This window comes from Pristiophorus japonicus, chromosome 1, assembly GCF_044704955.1.
Source record: "Pristiophorus japonicus isolate sPriJap1 chromosome 1, sPriJap1.hap1, whole genome shotgun sequence".
Lineage (NCBI taxonomy): Eukaryota > Metazoa > Chordata > Chondrichthyes > Pristiophoridae > Pristiophorus > Pristiophorus japonicus.
Window position 1 is genome coordinate 290,022,002 of NC_091977.1, and position 14,318 is coordinate 290,036,319.

Below are 14,318 nucleotides of genomic sequence, written 5' to 3' on the forward strand. Positions count from 1 at the left end.
CGGATGAGATGTTAAATCGAGGCCCCGTCTGCTCTCTCAGGTGGACGTAAAAGATCCCATGGCACTATATCAAAGAAGAGCGGGGGAGTTATCCCTGCTGTCCTGGCCAATATTTATCCCTCAATCAACATAACAAAAACAGATTATCTGGTCATTATCACATTGCTGTTTGTGGGAGCTTGCTGTGCACAAATTGATCGCCGCATTTCCCACATTACAACAGTGACAACACTTCAAAAGTACTTCATTGGCTGTAAAGCACTTTGAGACGTCCGGTGGTCATGAAAGGCGCTATATAAATGCAAGTCTTTTTTTCTTTCATTGCACCCATTTTGAAAAGTGTTTTATTTCCCTGAGATTCTGCTCAAACTCATTTGCATATCGGCGAAAGCAAAATCTGCCATGAACCACGCAATCGGACAGCACTTTAACATGTAATTTTTTTTTTTACATTTTGCTTTAAAAAAATGACCTTCATATATTTAAAAATGGTCACTTGGTGAATTTTGATTAAAACAGCTGAAAAAAGGTTTATCACAAAAAACAAGCATTTCTAATCACAGTGTCAAAAGACCACCTCTGAGTAACCCATTGTTAAATTTCTGAAATTTGCTTTAAAATAATATATGAAACTATTTTCTAGTTGAGGTACAATAGTGACTTCCTTAGTACATTAAAACAAAAATCACATTTTATAACTTTTAAAACGTACCTTTTAGTGTCCTTCCGCCAAAAATAAATTGTTTAATTTTGAACGCCTCCTCGAAGGTCTGCATACGAGCGCAATTAGTGGAAACTGTCAATGGTGATTAATTCACCCTGGGAGTGTGACCATTATGGGTAGGGCCTGCTTCCAGCGCAATGTTTTTAAAACATTGAGTAGAAAACTTGAATAGCTCTGAATGCAAATTGCGCTTATAATTCCGCAATCTTTTTTTAAAATTCATTCATGGGTTGGTGGGCATTGCTGCCAAGTCCAGCTTTTATTACCCATTCCTAATTGCCCTTCAGAAGATGGTAGTGAGCCACCGTCTTGAACCGCTGCAGTCTGTGTGTGAAGGTGCTCCCACAGTGCTGTTAGGGAGGGAGTTCCAGGATTTCGACCCAGCGATGATGAAGGAACAGCGATATATTTCCAAGTCAGGATGGTATATAACTTGGAGGGGAACATGGCGGTGATGGTATTCCCATGCGCCTGCTGCCCTTGTCCTTCTAGGTGGTAGAGGGTTTGGGAGGTGCTGCCGAAGAAGCCTTGGCAAGTTGCTGCAGGGCAACTTGAAGATGGTACACACTGCAGGCACGGTTCACCGGTGGTGGAGGGAGTGAATCTTTTGCGTCAGTTGTACCGATTTTGGTCGAATTGCTCCGAAAATACCAGCACAATTGAGTGGAAACTCTAGGCCAATATTTCTATCTTTACCATCATCATCATTATCATAGGCAGTCCCTTGGAATCGAGGTAGACTTGCTTCCACTCCTGAAGTGAGTTCTTTGGTGGCTGAACAGTCCAATATGAGAGCCCCAGTCTCTGTCACAGTCGTTGAGGGAAGGGGTGAGTGGGACTGGTTTGCCGCACGCTCTTTCCGCTGTCTGCGCTTGATTTCTGCATGCTCTCGGCGTTGAGACTCAGGTGCTCAACGCCCTCTTGGATGCACTTCCTCCACTTAGGACGGTCTTGGGCCAGGGACTCCCAGCTTTCAATGGGGATGTTGCACTTTATCAAGGAGGCTTTGAGAGTGTCCTTGTAGCATTTCCGCTTGCCACCTTTGGCTTGTTTGCCATGAAGGAGCTGAGTAGAGCAGTTGCTTTGGGAGTCTCGTGTCTGGCATGTGGTATATGTGGCCTGGCCAGTGGAGCTGATCGAGTGTGGTCAGTGCTTCAATGCTGGGGATGTTAGCCTGAATGAGGACGCTGATGTTGGTGCTCCTGTTCTCCCAGGGGATTTGTAGGAGCTTGCGGAGACATCGTTGGTGATATTTCTCCAGCAACTTGAGATATCTACTGTACATGGTTCATGACTCTGAGCCATACAGGAGGAGGACAGGTATTACTACAGCCCTGTGGACCATGAGCTTGGTGGCAGTTTTGAGGACCTGGTCTTCAAACAATCTTTTCTGCAGGCGACTGAAGGCTGCACTGGCGCATTGGAGGCGGTGTTGGAACTCGTTGTCGATGCCTGTTCTTGTTGATAGGAGGCTCCCGAGATATGGGACGTGGTCCACGGTGTCCAGGGCCGCGACGTAGATCTTGATGACTGGGGGGCAGTGTTGTGCGGTGAGGACAGGCTGGTGGAGGACCTTTGTCTTACGGATGTTTAGCGTAAGGCCCATGTTTCGTACGCCTCAGTAAATACGCGACTATGTCCTGGAGTTCAGCCTCTGTATGTGCGCAGACGTCGTCCGTGTACTGTAGCTCGACGACAGAGGTTGGGGTGGTCTTGGATCTTGCCTGGAGATGGCGCAGGTTGAACAGGTTCCCACTGGTTCTGCAGTTTAGTTCCACTCCGGCGCGGAGCTTGTTGACTGTGAGGTGGAGCATGGCATCGAGGAAGATTGAGAAGAGGGTTGGAGGAATGACGCAGCCCTGTTTAATCCCGGTCTGGACGTGGATTAGGTCTGTGATGGATCCATTGGTAAGGATCACGGCCTGCATGTTGTCGTGGAGCAAGCGGAGGATGGTGACGAACTTTTGGGGGCATCCGAAACGGAGGAGGACGCTCCATAGCCCCTCGCAGTTGATAGTGTCAAAGGCCTTTGTAAGGTTGAAGAAGGCCATGTATAAGGGCTGGCGCTGTTCGCTGCATTTTTCCTGTAGCTGTCAACCTGCAAAAATCATGTCCGTTGTGTCCTGTAGGGGATGAAAGCCGCACTGTGACTCTGGGAGAAGCTCCTCAGCCACGGGAAGAAGACGGTTGAGGAGGACTCTAGCGACGACTTTCCCAGTGGCTGACAGCAGGGAGATTCCTCTGTAGTTGCCGCAGTCAGACTTGTCCCCTTTTTCAAAGATGGTCACGATTACTGCATCTCTGAGATCCCCCGGCATGCTCTCCTCCCTCCAGATAAGGGAGAAGAGGTCGTGTATTCACGCCAGCAGTGCTTCTCCGCCATACTTCAATGCCTCAGCAGGGATTCCATCTGCACCCGTAGCCTTGTTGTTTTTGAGCTGTCTTATGACTTTCCTACCTCCTGCAGTGTTGGGGTCTCACTGAGGTGGTGGCGGGTAGCATGCTGTGGGATGGAGTCGAAACACTCGAATCAAAGGCCGAGTCTCAATTGAGGAGATCTTCGAAGTGCTCCTTCCATCGGGCCCTGACTGCCTTGGTGTACTTGAAGACTGCTTCCCCAATCTTGGCCAGCAATGGGGTGGGGCCTTGGGCGTTGGGCCCATAGGTGGTCTTGACTGCAATGAAGAATCCTTGCACATCATGATTGACGGCCAGCTGTTGTATCTCCTATGCTTTCTTCATCCACCACCTGTTCTTTACCACACAATGCAACAGAGACCTTGTGTAGTGTCTCTGCACCTTGTTACAAACTCACACAAGGCATGGATATATCAGACACGGTCACTCGTGACCTTCACTTTATTCCCAGGACTGAAGAGTGCTAATCCTGGGTGGGACCTCCCCTTTTATACCTGGAAGCCCAGGTGAGGAGCTCACTCCCTGTGGTCAGGGTGTGCATTACAAGGGTACAGGTACAGTGTGCATGAGTTACAGTTACATACTTATAGTCATTGCAAGATGGTGAAATACATGACATCACCTCCCCCCTTAGGTCTTTTAGTTTCAGAGGTTAAGTCTATCGGGTGGTCGACGCTCTCTCGTGAAGTGCTGCAGTTGTGGCTCTGGTGGCTGAGCCTCAGCACGCGTCTCTGTCACTTGAGGTGATTCTGGCCTGTCTGGGCTGGCCACAGGGACTGTGCATGCTGAGGGCTGTCTTTGTTGCTCGTACGCTGGTAGTGGTGTGGGTGCTATCTCATCATGCTCTTCTTCTGGTTCCTCCGTGTCTGCACTGAACCTTGTTTTTACTTGGTTCAAGTGTTTGCGGCATATCTGCCCATTGTTTAATCTGACCACCATGATCCTGTTTCCTTCTTTGCCAATTATGGTGCCCTCAAGCCATTTGGGTCCCAAAGCATGGTTAAGAACAAATACCGGGTCATCTATTTCTATACACCTCCCCCTTGAGCCTCGACCATGGAGCTTGGTTTAGGACTGGTGCTTTCCCTCAACAATGTCTGCCAGGGCTGGGTGAATGAGGGACAGCCGCGTCTTGAGCGTGCGTTTCATGAGGAGTTCCGCTGATGGGACTCCCGTGAGCGAGTGCAGCCGGGACCTGTAGGCCAGCAGGAGGCGCAATAGGCGGTACTGAATGGAGGGTCCTTGGATGCGTAGCATGCCCTGTTTTATGACTTGGACCGCCCGTTCCGCCTGGCCATTGGAGGCCGGCTTGAATGGCGCTGTCCGGACGTGCTTGATCCCATTGCCCGACATAAACTCCTGGAATTCATGGCTGGTAAAACACGGGCCATTATCGCTGACCAGGATGTCCGGCAAGCTGTGGGTCGCGAAGACCATACGCAGACTCTCCACAGTGATGGATGTCGTGCACGAGTTCAATATGATGCACTCGATCCACTTTGAGTATGCATCGACAACGATCAGGAAAATTTTTCCCATGAACGGTCCCACATAGTCCACGTGAATACGTGACCATGGCCTGGTGGGCCAGGGCCACAGGCTGAGTGGGGCCTCCCTGGGGGCATTGCCCAGCTGGGCACACGTCGTGCACTTGCGAACCCAGTGTTCCAGGTCTGAGTCAATCCCCGGCCACCACACGTGTGACCGGGCAATGGCCTTCATTAACACGATGCCAGGGTGCTCGCTGTGGAGTTCCCTGATGAACGTTTCCCTTCCTTTCTGGGGCATGACTACCCAGCTGCCCCATAACAGGCAGTTGGCTTGGACGGAGAGTTCATCCATCCATCTCTGAAAAGGCCTGACTTCCTCGGGGCACGCCCTGTGTGCGGGTGCCCAGTCCCCAGTCAGGACACATTTCTTTATCATTGAATAGGAGGGGGTCCCTGTTGGTCCAAAGTTTGATCTGGCGGGCTGTGATGGGGAGCCCGCAGTGTCAAAAGCCTCAACGGCCATGACCATCTCAGTGCTCTGCTCCGATGCCCCCTCGGTGGTGGCCAGTGGGAGCCTGCTGAGCGCGTCAGCGCAATTTTCGGTGCCTGGCCGGTGCCGTATGGCGTAGTCATATGCTGCCAGCGTGAGGGCCCATCGCTATATGCGAGCTGACGCATTAGCGTTGACAGCCTTGCTGTTGGACAACAGGGATGTTAATGGCTTGTGCTCCGTCTCTAGCTCGAACCGACTACCGAAAAAGTACTGGTGCATCTTTTTCACACCGTACACACACGCGAGTGCCTCCTTCTCGACCATGCCGTATCCACGCTCTGCCTGGGAGAGCGCCCTGGAGGCGTAAGCCACCGGTTGGAGTCGGCCGTCATCATTACCCTGCTGCAAAACACACTCAACCCCGTAGGATGACGCATCGTATGTTAAAACCAGTTTTTTACAGGGGTAATACAAAGTCAACAGTTTGTTGGAACACAGCAGGTTCCTCGCCTTATTGAGAGCCCGTACTTGACAATCCCCCCAAGACCATTCACAACCTTTACGGAAGAGCATGCGTAACGGCTCCAACATTGTGCTTAAGTTCGGCAGGAAGTTCCCAAAATAGTTCAAGAGTCCCAGGAGTGATCGCAACTCCGATGTGTTGCCGGGCCTTGGCGCCCGGCGAATCGCCTCCATTTTTGATTCAGTGGGCCGGATCCCATCTGCGGCAATCCTCCTGCCCAGAAACTCGACCTCTGGGGCCAAAAACACGCACTTGGCCTTTTTCAGCCGCAGGCCTACCTGTTCCAATCGGCGTAGCACCTCCTCCAGGTTGCGGAGGTGTTCCTCATTGTCTCGACCCATTATAAAGGTGTCGTCTTGGAACACGATCGTTCCAGGGATGGACTTGAGCAAGCTTTCCATGTTTCGCTGAAAGATAGCCGCTGCCGAACGAATGCCAAATGGGCACCGATTGTAAACAAATAATCCTTTGTATGTCGTGATGGTGGTCAGAAACTTAGATTCTTCAGCCAGTTCCTGAGTCATGTAGGCCGAAGTGAGGTCCAGCTTCATGAACAGCTTACCACCTGCCAGCGTGGCAAAAAGGTCCTCCGCTCTCGGGAGCGGGTATTGGTCTTGCAGCGACACTCAGTTGATGGTGGCTTTGTAGTCGCCACAAATCCTAACCGAGCCAGCGGGTATTGGTCTTGCAGTGACACTCGGTTGATGGTGGCTTTGTAGTCACCACAAATCCTAACCGAGCCATCTGCTTTGAGGACGGGAACAATGGGACTTGCCCAGTCGCTGAATTCAATGGGCAAAATTATGTCCTCTCTGAGCAGCCTGTCCAGTTCACTTTCAATTTTTTCACGCATCACGTACAGCACCACTCTGGCTTTGTGGTGCACTGGTCTGGCGTCCGGAGTGATATGTATCACTACTTTGGTGCCCTTGAACGTTCCGACACCAGGTTGAAAGAGTGACTCAAATTTTTGCAATACCTGCGAGCATGAACTTCGCTCCACGAACGAAATGGCGTGCACATCTCCCCATTTCCAATTCATCTCAGATAGACAACTCCTCCCCAAGAGCGCGGGGCCATTTCCGGGAACAATCCAGAGTGGCAGCCGGTTCTGTGATCCATTATGCGTTACCACCAAGTTTGCACTGCCCAGCACTGGGATGATCTCTTTGGTGTACGTCCGTAGCTGCATCTCAATGCGTTCCAGTTTGAGCCTGCTAGCTCTGTGTGGCCATAGTCTCTCAAATTGTTGGGCGCTCATGAGGGACTGGCTAGCTCCCGTATCCAGCTCCATGTCATTCAGTAAGACTTTCATCATCATGGGTGGCGTTTTGGTGTATGAGCTGTGGACATCGGCCACTTGAACTCTCTGAACTTCAGCATCCATGGTTGTTCCCCAGGCCTCATCCTGCATTGCAGACCCCTCGTCTGGTTCCTCTGTCTCACAGACTAGCCTCGCTACTGCCTTTTTGCACATCCTGGCCAGGTGTCCCTTGACATTACAAATCCTACAGGTGTAAAGTTGGAACCTGCAGATTTTTGCAATGTGTCTGCCCCCACATCTCCAACATGAGCTAAGAGTGCTGTTGACAAAAGGACTATTCCCAGGCATTCCTCTCTGATGGCTCATTTGGCTGTTGCTAAGCACTCTGATGGAGGGTGTTAATTGTCCCATCACAGGATGCATTGTTCCTCGTGATGGCGTGAATTGCTGATCCCCTTTCCATTGTCTCTGTTGCAGGCCCACCCTGGAGCTATCTGCCTGCCTGGGCGGCATCAAATTGCCCTTGCCTGCCTGTGGCGTTCTGTGTCCTTTTTACAACATTAACTCCCTGGTTCATCTCAACATTGAAACCAGGGCTGTGTGCGTAAATTAGCTTGGTCTCCTCTTCCCCTGCCGTGAAGGTCTGAGCTATCAACGCTGCCCCTTCTAAAGTCAAATTCTTAGTCTTTATGAGCTTCCTGAAAATGCTGGCATGATTAATGCCCTCGATGAAAAAGTCCCTTAACATCTCCCCCCTGCAGGCATCGAAGAACTTACAGAGACTGGCCAAACGCCACAGTTCCGCCACGAAGTCTGAGATGTTTTGACCCTCCCGACGCCGGTGAGAGTAGAACCGGTGCCGGGCCACGTGTACGCTACTTGCCGGCTTGAGATGCTCACTGATCAGCTGGCTGAGCTCTTCGAAGGACTTGTCCGCTGGCTTTTGGGGTGCGAGCAGGTCTTTCATCACTGCATACGCCTGAAGACCACAGCTGGTCAGTAGATGCACCCTCCGCTTGTCAGCCGCTGCCTCTTCCAGCCAGTCCTTTGTGACAAAGCTCTACTGGGGTCTTTCCACAAAGTCGTCCCAGTCCTCACTCACACAGAAGCGTTCCTCTGTGCCACCGGTAGCCATTCTCGTGGTTCGATGAGTCCCGATTCTCGTCGCCAGATGTAGTATCTCTGCACCTTGTTACAAACTCACACGAGGCATCGATATATCAGACACGGTCACTCTGTGACCTTCACTTTATTCCCAGGACTGAAGAGTGCTGATCCTGGGTGGGACCTCCCCTTTTATACCTGGAAGCCCAGGTGAGGAGCTCACTCCCTGTGGTCGGGGTGTGCATTGCAAGGGTACAGGTACATTATGCATGAGTTACAGTTACATACTTATAATCATTGCAAGATGGTGAAATACATGACACCTTGCAGCTCGATTTTAGAGTTTATGCATGTTAATAACACTGGCATTCCTAGAGCTTGCAGATTTCTTGATTTGACAGTCTGCATCATAATTAATGCCTAAAACCATTCAGTATTAAAGGCACCATTTGGCATTGTTCCCAGTTGTCCTTAGTTCCTGGAAAGCGGTTATTGCAGCTGTGCAGAGCGGATGCAGATAGCAGAAGGTGCAGGAATGGCAGGGAACGAGCAGATCAGAGCCCAGCCGTAACCCTAACACTGAAGGTGTTGTGCATCTATTAAGCATGCACTCCCGTGTTCCGCCATCAGGGAGCTCATCCCCTGAAGTCCCAAGGGATTCCAGCATCCCTTGGGAGCACTGTATATAAGCTGGCCCTTAAGGCCTGTTCCTCACTCTGGAGTGTCTTATTAAAGACTGAGGTCACTGTTACTTTAACCTCCCTGTGTGCAGCCTCATCTGTGTTAGGAACACAATAACTGGCAACGAGTATACGAATCCAACGCAAAGCTGCAGCAAACTGTGGGCATCCTGGAGAAGTTCTCGGAGGGTGAGGACTGGGAAGCCTATGTTGAATGGCTAGACCAGTACTTTGTAGCCAACGAGCTGGACGGAAAAAGAAGCGCTGCAAAAAGGAGAGCAGTCCTCCTCACAGTCTGCGGGGCACCGACCTACAGCCTCATGAAGAATCTTCTGGCTCCAGTGAAACCCACAGATAAGTCGTATCAGGAGCTGTGTACACTGGTTCGGGAGCATCTTAACCCGAGGGAGAGCGTGCTGATGGCGAGGTGTCGGTTCTACACATGCCAGCGATCTGAAGGTCAGGAAGTGGCAAGCTACGTCGCCGAGCTAAGGCGACTTGCAAGACAATGTGAGTTTGATGGCTACCTGGAGCAACTGCTCAGAGACCTTTTTGTACTGGGCATTGGCCACGGGACCATACTACGAAAACTTTTGACTGTAGGGACACTGACCCTCAGTAAGGCCATTCCGATAGCACAGGCGTTTATGTCCACCAGTGATAACACCAAACAAATCTCTCAGCACATAAGTGCTAGCAATGTTCATAAATTAACTGGAACTGTGTTTGCGAGCAGAAATGTACAGGGCAGAACCCACGAGTCTGCAATTGCCAGCAGGTCTCAGGTGACCTAGATGACTCAGAGTCCCCAACAAAGGATGAATGCAAGGCAATTAACACCTTGTTGGCATTGTGGAGGCTTCCATTCAGCCTATTCATGCTTGCAAGAGCTGTGGAACAATGGGGCAGCTCCAACGAGCTTGCAAACGAGCTGCCAGCTCTGCAAAACCTGCTAACCACCACTTTGCAGAGGAAGATCGGTCCATGGTGGATCAAAGCAATTTTGAGCCTCAGAGAGAGGAGGCAGATGCTGAAGTACGCGGGGTGCACACATTTTCGACGAAATGTCCACCTATAATGCTAAACGTAAAATTGAATGGCTTACCTGTAGCCATGGAACTGGACACTGGCGCTAGCCAATCCATCATGAGTAAAAAGATGTTTGAGAGACTGTGGTGCAACAAGGCATTCAGACCAGCCCTGAGCCCCATCCACACGAAACTGAGAACGTACACGAAAGAGCTTATCACTGTCCTGGGCAGCGCCATGGTCAAGGTCACCTACGAGGACACGGTGCACGAACTGCCATTCTGGATTGTCCCGGGCGATGGCCCCACACTGCTTGGAAGGAGCTGGCTGGGCAAAATCCGCTGGAACTGGGATGACATCCGTGCGCTATCACATGTCGATGAGGCCTCATGTACCCAGGATCTTAACAAATTTCCTTCCCTTTTTGAGCCAGGCATTGGAAACTTTTCCAGGGCGAAGGTGTGGATCCACTTGGTCCCAGAGGCACGACCCATTCACCACAAGGGCGAGCAGTACCTCACATGATGAGGGAGAGAGTGGAAATCGAGCTGGACAGATTGCAACGCGAGGGCATCATCTCCCTAGTGGAATTCAGCGAGTGGGCCAGCCCGATTGTTCCAGTACTCAAAAGTGATGGCACAGTCAGGATTTGCGGTGATTATAAAGTAACTATTAATCGGTTCTCGCTACAGGACCAATACCCGCTAACTAAGGCAGACGACCTATTTGCGACGCTGGCAGGAGGCAAGACGTTCACCAAGCTCGACCTGACTTCGGCCTACATGATGCAGGAGCTGGAGGAGTCTTCGAAGGGCTTCACCTGCAACAACACGCACAAGGGACTGTTCATCGACAACAGATGCCCGTTTGGAATTCGGTCGGCTGCAGCGATCTTCCAGAGAAACATGGAGAGCCGACTCAAGTCGGTACCACACACGGTGGTCTTTCAGGACGACATATTGGTTACGGGTCGGGACACCGCCGAGCACCTACAAAACCTGGAGGAGGTCCTCCAGCAATTGGATTGTGTAGGGCTGTGGCTGAAGAAGTCGAAATGTGTCTTCATGGCAACAGAAGTGGAGTTTTGGGGAGAAAGATCACGGTGGACGGCATTCAGCCCACAGACGCCAAGACAGAGGCTATCAGGAACGCGCCCAGGCCACAGAACGTCACGGAGCTGCGGTCGTTCCTGGGACTCCTCAACTATTTTGGTAACTTCCTACTGGGGTTAAGCATTTGGCCCTTTTCGAGCCCCTACATGTGTTATTGCGCAAAAATGAGAACTGGGTATGGGGAAGAAACCAAGTAATTGCTTTTGAGAAAGCCAGAAACATTTTATGCTCCAACAAGCTGCTTGTATTGTATAACCCATGTAAAAGTCTTGTGCTAGCATGTGACGCGTCGTCATACATGTGTATTACAACAAGCTAACGTTGCGGGGAAGTTGCAAACTGTCGCCTATGCTTCCAGGAGCTTGTCGAAGGCCGAGTGGGCCTACAGCATGATTGAGAAAGAGGCATTAGCGTGTGTGTTCAGGGTAAAGAAAATGCATCAGTACCTGTTTGGCCTCAAATTTAAGCTGGAAACCAATCACAAGCCCCTCACATCCCTGTTCGCTGAAAACAAGGGGATAAATACTAATGCCTCAGCCCGCATACAAAGGTGGGCACTCGCGCTATCAGTGTATAACTATACCATCCACCACAGGCCAGGCACCGAGAACTGTGCGGATGCTCTCAGTCGGCTACCATTGCCCACCACGGGGGTGGAAATGGCGCAGCCTGCAAACTTATTGATGGTGGCGCAGCCCGCAGACTTGTTGTAGCTCATGGAAGCGTTTGAAAATGATAAATCACCTGTCACGGCCTGCCAGATTAGGACTTGGACCAGCCAAGATCCTCTGCTGTCCCTAGTAAAAAACTGTGTACTGCATGGGAGCTGGGCCAGCATCCCTGTTGAAATGCAAGAGCCAATCAAGCTGTTCCAGCGGTGAAAAGACGAGCTATCCATTCAGGCAGACTGCCTGTTGTAGGGTAACCATGTAGTGCTACCCAAAAAGGGCAGGGAGACGTTCATCTCGGATCTCCACAGCACACACCCGGGTGCAGTAATGATGAAAGCGATAGCCAGATCCTACGTGTGGTGGCCCGGTATCGACTCTGATTTAGAGACCCGTGTACAGCAATGCAGCATATGTGCTCAGTTGAGCAACGCGTCCAGAGAGGCACCACTAAGTTTGTGGTCCTGGCCCTCCAGACCATGGTCAAGGATCCATGTCGACTATGCGGGCCCATTTCTCGGTAAAATGTTCCTGGTGGTGGTGGATGGTTTTTCAAAATGGATTGAATGTGAAATAATGTCGGGAAGCACCGCCACCGCCACCATTGAAAGCCTGAGGGCCATGTTTGCCACCCACGGCCTGCCTGACATACTGGTCAGTGACAACGGGCCATGTTTCACCAGTGCCAAATTTAAAGAATTCATGACCCGCAATGAGATCAAACATGTCACCTCGGCCCTGTTTAAACCAGCCTCCAATAGGCAGACAGAGCGGGCAGTACAAACCATTAAACAGAGCCTTAAACGAGTCACAGAAGGCTCACTCCAAACCCGCTTGTCCCGAGTACTGCTCAGCTACTGCACGATACCCCATTTGTTCACAGGGGTGCCCTCGGCTGGGCTACTCATGAAAAGGACACTTAAAACCAGACTCTCGCTGGTTCACCCCAACCTGAATGATCAGGTAGAGAGCAGGCTGCAGCAACAAAATGTAAACGATGGTCGCGCCACTGTGTCACGGGAAATTGATCTGAATGACCCTGTGTATGTGCTAAACTATGGACATGATCCCAAGTGGATCGCGGGCATGGTGATAGCTAAAGAAGAGAATAGGACCATGGACAAATTTGCAGAAAGCACCTGGACCAAACGAGGCTGCGGTTCACAGACTGCACTGAACAACCCACAGCAGACACCACCTTTTTCGAGCCCACAACACACACCCAAAGGATCAACGACACCACGCCGGACCAGGAAATCGAACCCATCACGCCCAACAGCCCAGCAAGGCCAGGCTCACCTCGCAGCCCTGCAGGGCCAACAACACGCCAGCCCAGCGAGGGCACAGCCAACACACCAGAACAGACATTTGTACCGAGGCGGTCCACCAGGGAAAGAAAGGCTCCCGACCGCCTCACCTTGTAAATAGTTTTCACTTTGACTTTGGGGGGGGGGGGGGGAGTGATTTTGTGTATATGTAAAGCATGCACTCCCATGTTTCGCCACCAGGGAGTTCATCCCCTGAAGTCCCAAGGGATCCCAGCATCCCTTGGGAGCACTGTATATAAGCCGGCCCTTAAGGCCTGTTCCTCACTCTGGAGTGTCTTATTAAAGACTGAGGTCACTGTTACTTTAAGCTCCCTGTGTGCAGCCTCATCTGTGTTAGGAACACAATAGAAGACTTGGCCAGTGGTCGGTTCAGTGCTGTGCTATGCCCTTCCTGTAGTACAGCGTGACATTCATATATGTGACATGCTCACACAATCAGCTAATTGCATTCCAATTTATTCTGTAGCACAAAAAGATGGTAGTTCTGAGCGAGAGGATTGTGTTCACAGTACATTAAGTAATTGGCCAATAATTGTATCTGATGCACTGTGGTCACTTTGTTACAGTACAAACAAGGACCACATGACTTCCTGCAGTGGAGGAGAGGAGTCAGTTCAATTGGAACCGGTCTCTAAGTTCACAATGAACTTGGAAGGATGCTGCTGCCACACATAACTGGAATTAATTAACTTCTGAGTGCACCATTTAATGGTTTTGGTAAGTTTTCCGCTGATCTGCTGCAGCGAAACCAAGATAATAAAGGGCTAATTAAAGAAAGTACACTGCAGACATGAAAACTGGGAACAGATGAGTAATACTGCATGTAAAAGACAAGGCTCAGGCGTGGTGCTATAGCTGCTGCTCCTGATTAGCGGTAATTCAAATAACAATATTTCGCTTCATGCTGAGGTGCTCTGGAGCAGCCTGAGCTCGCCACATAAGTGTGGCCCTCCACTGGGAAAATCAAAATACGAACGCTTCTTTCTCATTTTAATTCAGCCGGGGATGTTAACATCGCCCAAGAAAAGCAAGCTAGTGTGTGGGACGTCTGGTTTTTAATTTGTCAGAATAAGAGACAAATTTGAAGGAAATAGGAGAGAGCAGCTAATCTCTCATGGCACAATACAGTAAGCCTGTCATCACCACGCAGAAATTAACTGGGGGAGTTTCAGAGCTGCAGACTATGCAAACTAGGTATGTGTTCTGGCCAACCATCTCGGATCTAATGTGAAAAAGTATATTCTGATCATTTGCAGCAACTTAATTTGAAGTGCCATTTGTTCAGAGCTTTCCCTACAGTAATTGAATCATTATAAATAAATTTATCTTTTACATAACCTTCACAAACACAATGTTTTGAATTGTTTTTTGCACTGATCAAAAAAACATATGGAAAAAACTGCACATGGTGCTTAGCTGCTGAGGCTTCACATGATTTGAATAAAGCCTTTCTAATTTGTGTTGTAATGAATCATAAATTGGTTT